Below are 6,000 nucleotides of genomic sequence, written 5' to 3' on the forward strand. Positions count from 1 at the left end.
GGTGCTGGAAAAGGAGGCACTGCTCATGGATGTGAGCAGAGGAAGGACGTGGGGTGAAGGGATCCCATATGTCAGCACCAATGAGGTCCCCACCGACTCACGGCGCTTTGTTGACAATTGCAAGCCTGACCTCCTCTGTTCAGCCCTCCCCATCAGTGCGAGGGGCAAAGGCTCCAGTAAACACCAGAGGAAAGCAAAACGTGCTGATGGAAAATAATGAGAGCGATAAAACCAACACAACGGTGCCGAGATCCTGCCTGGCTCTCGACCAGGTGGAGTTTTGCAAAGAATCAATTTTAGATTAAAAAGGTCAATATAGCATGTCAGGCTGCTTCCCTAGAAGGCGAGGAGATAACTTCATTTGTGAGTGGGTGGGGAAGGGCTGAGCGTTTTGTCCCTTGCTCTGCTTTGCCGCCCTCCATCCGCACCTGCGATCTTTCGTTTTGCTTTTATTTTATTTTACTTTTGTGGAAAGAAAGAGAAGAGACGACGTGCAAATGACGGAGGAAATATTAGGAGGAAATAAAATCAGGGTCGCATTATTCATTCATGGAGACGGGAGGAAGCTGTGAAGATAAGTGCTTTGATGTACACCAGATGCATTGTTCGTGGAAAGCCATTCTTTTTCAATATTGCTGCCTTTTTCAAATGGAAATGTGGTGCGGGGGGGATGACAGCGTGTGCTCACTGCCCCTCATTAGGGGCACAGCATTCCTGAAGCCCGAGGCCCCATGGGAGGGTGGATGGGTTGCAAGGAGGGATTGTAGAAATACCGAGAGGCTCTCGAAAGTCTTCTTCAAACTGGATGAATGTATGGGACGTGTTACCCCAAAGGTCAGGTCAGTGGTTGGAGCTGATGATCCTAAAGGATTTTTTCACACCTCGATGAGTCCATGGTATGTTATGCAGTAGGTCAGGTTATTGGTTGGAGTTCATGATCTTGAAGGTCTTTCCCAACATAGATGATAGGACAAGGTTTTAAAGTGAGACAGGGGAGGTTTAGGTTGGATATGAGGAGGAAGTTTCTCCTCCAGAGGGTGGTGATGTACTGGAACAGGTTGCCCAAGGAGGCTGTGGATGCCCCATCCCTGCAGGCATTCAAGGCCAGGCTGGATGTGGCTCTGGGCAGCCTGGGCTGCTGGTTGGCGACCTGCACACAGCAGGGGGTTGGAACCAGATGAGCACTGTGGTCCTTTTCAGCCCAGGCCATTCTGTGATTCTATGACATGATTCTATGACAGTATGGGTTACCCAGTGGGTCCAGTTAATGGTTGGAGTGATGATGCTGAAGGTCTTTTCCAGCCCAGATGGATGGGTTACCCAATGCTTGGCTTCTGATGGCTACTCAAGCAGAAGTTCTGCCAGCCATGCAGCCCAAGAAATTGGATGTCCCCCATGTCCCTTTGCTGTCCCCTGGGAGCATCCCAGGACCACAAGGCATCAGGAAGGTCATCTTACAGCACGGCCTGGCCAAGCTCTGCATCCCCAGGGCATGAGGAGCCAGGTGGGATCGCTCTCTTGGCTGCACAAAGTCTTCTTTGTCATCTGTCTGGCCAGCAAAAAAATTTGGGGGGGAAAAAGCACCAAATCTGTGCCAGGAGCTGTGGTGTCCCCCCCGGGTACCAGCCAAAGCTTGGGGACATCCCCAGAGGGGACGTGGCAGCCCCAAGGAACTGGCTGCTGAGCTGCAGCCCCGTAAGCATCCTTTAGGATCCTGGGCAGTAATTGATGGCACCAAGCAGCCCGCTGGAACAAGACGGAATGATCGTTTCGGTGTGTTTATTGGCCAACAAATCTTTGAAGGGGATCCATCTGTCTGTGTTACGGTGACAGGGAGAAGATATTTATTCCCATCCATTATGCAAATCAGAGCAGAGTAAACACATGCAAATCTCCGTGCCGCTGCCGTGCAGGCACAGGTCTGATGCAATGAAACCCTGTGGGTGGTTGGGCTCCCACATGCACCCCTTGCTTGGTGCTCCCAGCAGTGTTGATCCAGTGAGGTAGCAGAGGAGCTCCCCCCAAAACACGGCGTAGTGCCTTCAGAGAGGAGTGGGTTTGCACTTTGCACTTTGAATCCCCCCCTGCAGGCTGATGGGCAGCTCAGTTTTGGTGGAGCAGCCACGACTCACAAATGCCAGGGCTGAAGTTCTCCTGGATCCATGCTAACAAGCCCCTAATTAACAAGAGGTCAGAGTGGCTGAGCAGCCCTGCAGGTGGAAAGGAAAAGGTGGACCCCACTGCAGCCCAGCACTGTGTGATGGGCAGCTGGGCACCAGCCAGGTACTGGGAGCAGAGCTGCTCCAGTCCCAGGATTAGGGATGCTCCGACCCTGGGAGCAGAGATATCCCAGCACTGGGACCAAGGATGTCCCAGCCCTGGAAGCAGGGATGCTCCAGCCCTGGGATCAGAGATGCTGCCTGTGATGGGCAGCCCAAACTTGGGCACCAAGCTCAGGATGCCAGACAGCAGCCTGGAGACAGCACCTCCAGCACAGGTGGAGGCAGAGCGGCTGACCTGGATCCCAATCATCCATGCCCTCATTTCACCCATCCCCAAATCCCAGTGACTCAAAGCCCTAAGGAACGCCTGGCACCGAGCAGCCTGCACCCACCTGCCCATGCAGGGTGAAGGGAAGAGATGGAGAAAGCCAGCACACAGGGCACCAGCACTTCCCCAGCCTCCTCCAGGAGCACACACACATCTGTTTAACCACTGTGTCCCCAATTTTCACATAATTAGCCGTCAGCCTGCCAGTCAACGTCAGCTCCTGCAGATCACCATTAATGGATCGCTGTTCAGCCAGCTGTTATTGAATCGATATAGAAATTAAAATGCATTCTTCCCATTCTTTCTCAGCTGTCATCTTATCTCAGTGTCTAGCTAAAAGCACGGCAGATTACAGAATCCATCATCATTTAGCCTTTGTAGCTTGCAAAATTCATAATTAACAAAAAAATTCTATTCAGTTTCTCATGTAATTTAATTAGTTTTCTATTAAATAGAGACTAAATATCATCTAATCCCCCAACAGAGCAAATAATTGTTTTCTATTCTTTTAGAAACTATCGCTACCAAAATTCATTAGGAGCAGCAATGGGAAAAGGTGTGGAAGGGGTTGGAGGAGGGATGGGGTGGCAACCGGGGGGGGGTGGGGATGGAGCAGGGCTGGGCTGCCCACACTGTGCCCTGCAGGATCCCAGCCTGTGCCCCAGCCTCCATCCAGGGGCTCTGTGCTCCAAAAGGTGGCATGGCATAAGGACCAGAGCGGGGACCAGAGCCATGCAGTGCTGTGGGGCTCGCAGCTGCTGATCTGGATCATGGGACAGATTTAATTTATAGAGGAAATCTCTCAAGCAAAGACGTCCCTTGGAGGAATAAACCTGTTTAAGAAAACAATTTTCTCCGTGCTTGGATTATGCCTTTAATGGCTTGCTGCCGTGCGCCCTGGAGCTCACACTGCTCCAGTGAAAACGTCTGTAAGCGTTGGTATGCAGGCATGTGTGCGTACACACATGTGCACGTGTACATATATGTGTGTGCATGTGTGTACATGCAGTGCGTGCACGGATGTGTGCATGCTGCACATCAGGGGCTCAGCTTGGCAGCAAGCCCCCTGCACAAAGGATTTCCTATGGCTGTACCCCAGGGCCAGCACTGAGCCTGGGGGGCTGAACCCCTGTGGTGGCAGCGTGGAGCTGTGGCTGTGCTCCTGCTGCAGGAATTTGGCTCTGCAGAGCATGAAACTCAGCTCCCAGTGCCCCCCCGGGGGCTGTTAACTGCCGGGATCTGTGTTCGCTCACCACCCTTCCAACCCCCTGAGCAAATTAGATTAAATCCACAAATTGCAAGGACGGGGCTGGTCACGGCTCACTGAGCACGTGTCCCATTACCAGCAGGTGGGTGCTGCTCCTAAATCAGCTTCCAGCTCTCTCCAGGGATGCAGGAGAGAAGAAAGCTCACTGCTGCAGTCAGTGTGCTCGTGTTGGGGTGGCACTGCTGGGCTCTCTTGGTCTATTTAGGGAGGAGATGCCCTGAAAGCAATCCGGCCCCACGGCAGGGCTTGCTCTCCTTGGGGTGGGGGGATTAGTGTTAATCCAGATCATTCTCCTGATCTGGGTCACAGCTGCATGGATGCCAGCACTGATGCACTGAGCTGCTGAGCATCTCATAGTCACAGCCACCAGGTGGGACTGGGCATCCCAGGGTGCTGCCAGACCCCAGGGTGCAGCATCACAGCCCACCTGCAAGGCACACCAGGCACGCTCACACCTCTGCTTTTTTCCTCATTTCCTTTTCCTTTGTGCAGGAAAAGCCAGAGCCTTGGCTGCATCCTTCATTCACACCAAGGTGGGTTTAAGGCTGGCCATTCCCAGGTGACTGGGGGATGCAGGAGGAGGCCTCTCTACGGCTTCACCTCAGGCTCCTCCTTTGCTAACTAAGGAAAGAAAGCACCTTTTTCTCTTCCTTTAAACAAACACAAGTCAGGAAATCGAGCAGTTATTATCTTGTCACCACCAGCCAGGCACTCAGTCTCTTCCCTCAGACATTTGGACATACATTCAGATGAAACAAACCCTCAAGGATTATAATAGGGCCCACAAAGCACCACGTGCACGTGCCTGTCTGCTCCTGGCCAGGCAGCCCCATCCCAGGGCACAGGAGCTGGCCTGAGATCTGGCACTCCCAGCCGGGCCCCCTGCTCTCATTCACATGCATTCCAGGCCGTATTATTTAACACTCCGCAGAATTAAAAATAAATCTTCCCCCTGCCTCCAGCTCTCTCTGCTTGGCTCTTCAGCTGGAGGGTGATTTGTTTGCATTCGATGCATCCATTCACCACCATCTGGTGACAGGTCCTCCCCCGTCTGCACCATCCTCCTCCTCACCCCACCTGTCAGCCCCAACCTCAGCAGGGCCCCGGTGCAGGGCAGGCTGCAGGCTGGGCAGCAGCAGCTTTGCCAACGCGGCGTCCTGGTGAGCAGCAGTGCCACGGGTGCAGCTCCTCTGTGTTGGTACGGACTGATGGCACCTGCTGCTCCTGCTGGGAGTCGCAAGGAGCTGATCCTCACTGGATTTGAAGCTGGGGCTCTACTCAGTGCAGACCTGGTGCTCGAATCCGTCAGCCCAACTGCGGGGCTGGGCAGTGGGCAGTGAATGAGGCAGGCACAGATTTCCTGCCTCCCTAAAACAAGGACACAGCACCAGGACAGGAACCATTCCAGGTGACAGTGACAAAGCAGTGTCACCCCACGTCCGCTCTGCCTCCTCGGGAAGGGCAGCCACACTTCTCACCCTCCTTCAAAGCTTCTCCATCCTTTCCAGCCTCAAGTGCACTATCCTCCAGCTTTTCCCTTCTCTCCACAGTAAGAATAGGGGCAAGAAATGCAGTCAGAGGAACTTCTTCCCATTGTACTGTGTGAACTGCAATATAATTTTCCACCTCTTAAATACCTCCTTATGGCTGCAGCAGAATCCTCCTGATCAAACACACCACGACTGCACAGAACAGTTCTGGAGTGGGAGGATCACAGGTTCATCATCCCACCCAACGTGCAGCCCTCCTCCAGGACAGGACAGGGAACCAGCAAGAGGTGAGCAATACCTGACACAATCTGAGCTATGGCAGCAAAGGGGGAAAAAGGGGGGAAAAAGGAGGAACTGGGGTGGACACATTCAGAACAGAAACTTGTGGGGCACAGACCTGACCATGGAATGGTGGGGATAAGCCAGCAGGGAAGGAGCTTAAATTGCTGGAAGGGAAATTGTTTTCTCCTATCCCAAATCTTGATGGCAGATAAGCAACGTGCACCCAACCTGCCTGACAACCTGCCACATCCCAGCCAGTCTGTGATGCAACAGGGGATGTGCAACCAACCCAGCTCCTGCTCTGCTGAGTCCTGAACTCATTCCTTTTACATTTATTTATAGCAGAAGGCTGACTCTACTCAAAACAAGAAAATAGAATTCAGCAGTAGCCTGACAATTATTTCCAGTGTG

This window comes from Lagopus muta, chromosome 23, assembly GCF_023343835.1.
Source record: "Lagopus muta isolate bLagMut1 chromosome 23, bLagMut1 primary, whole genome shotgun sequence".
NCBI classification, from domain to species: Eukaryota; Metazoa; Chordata; class Aves; order Galliformes; family Phasianidae; genus Lagopus; species Lagopus muta.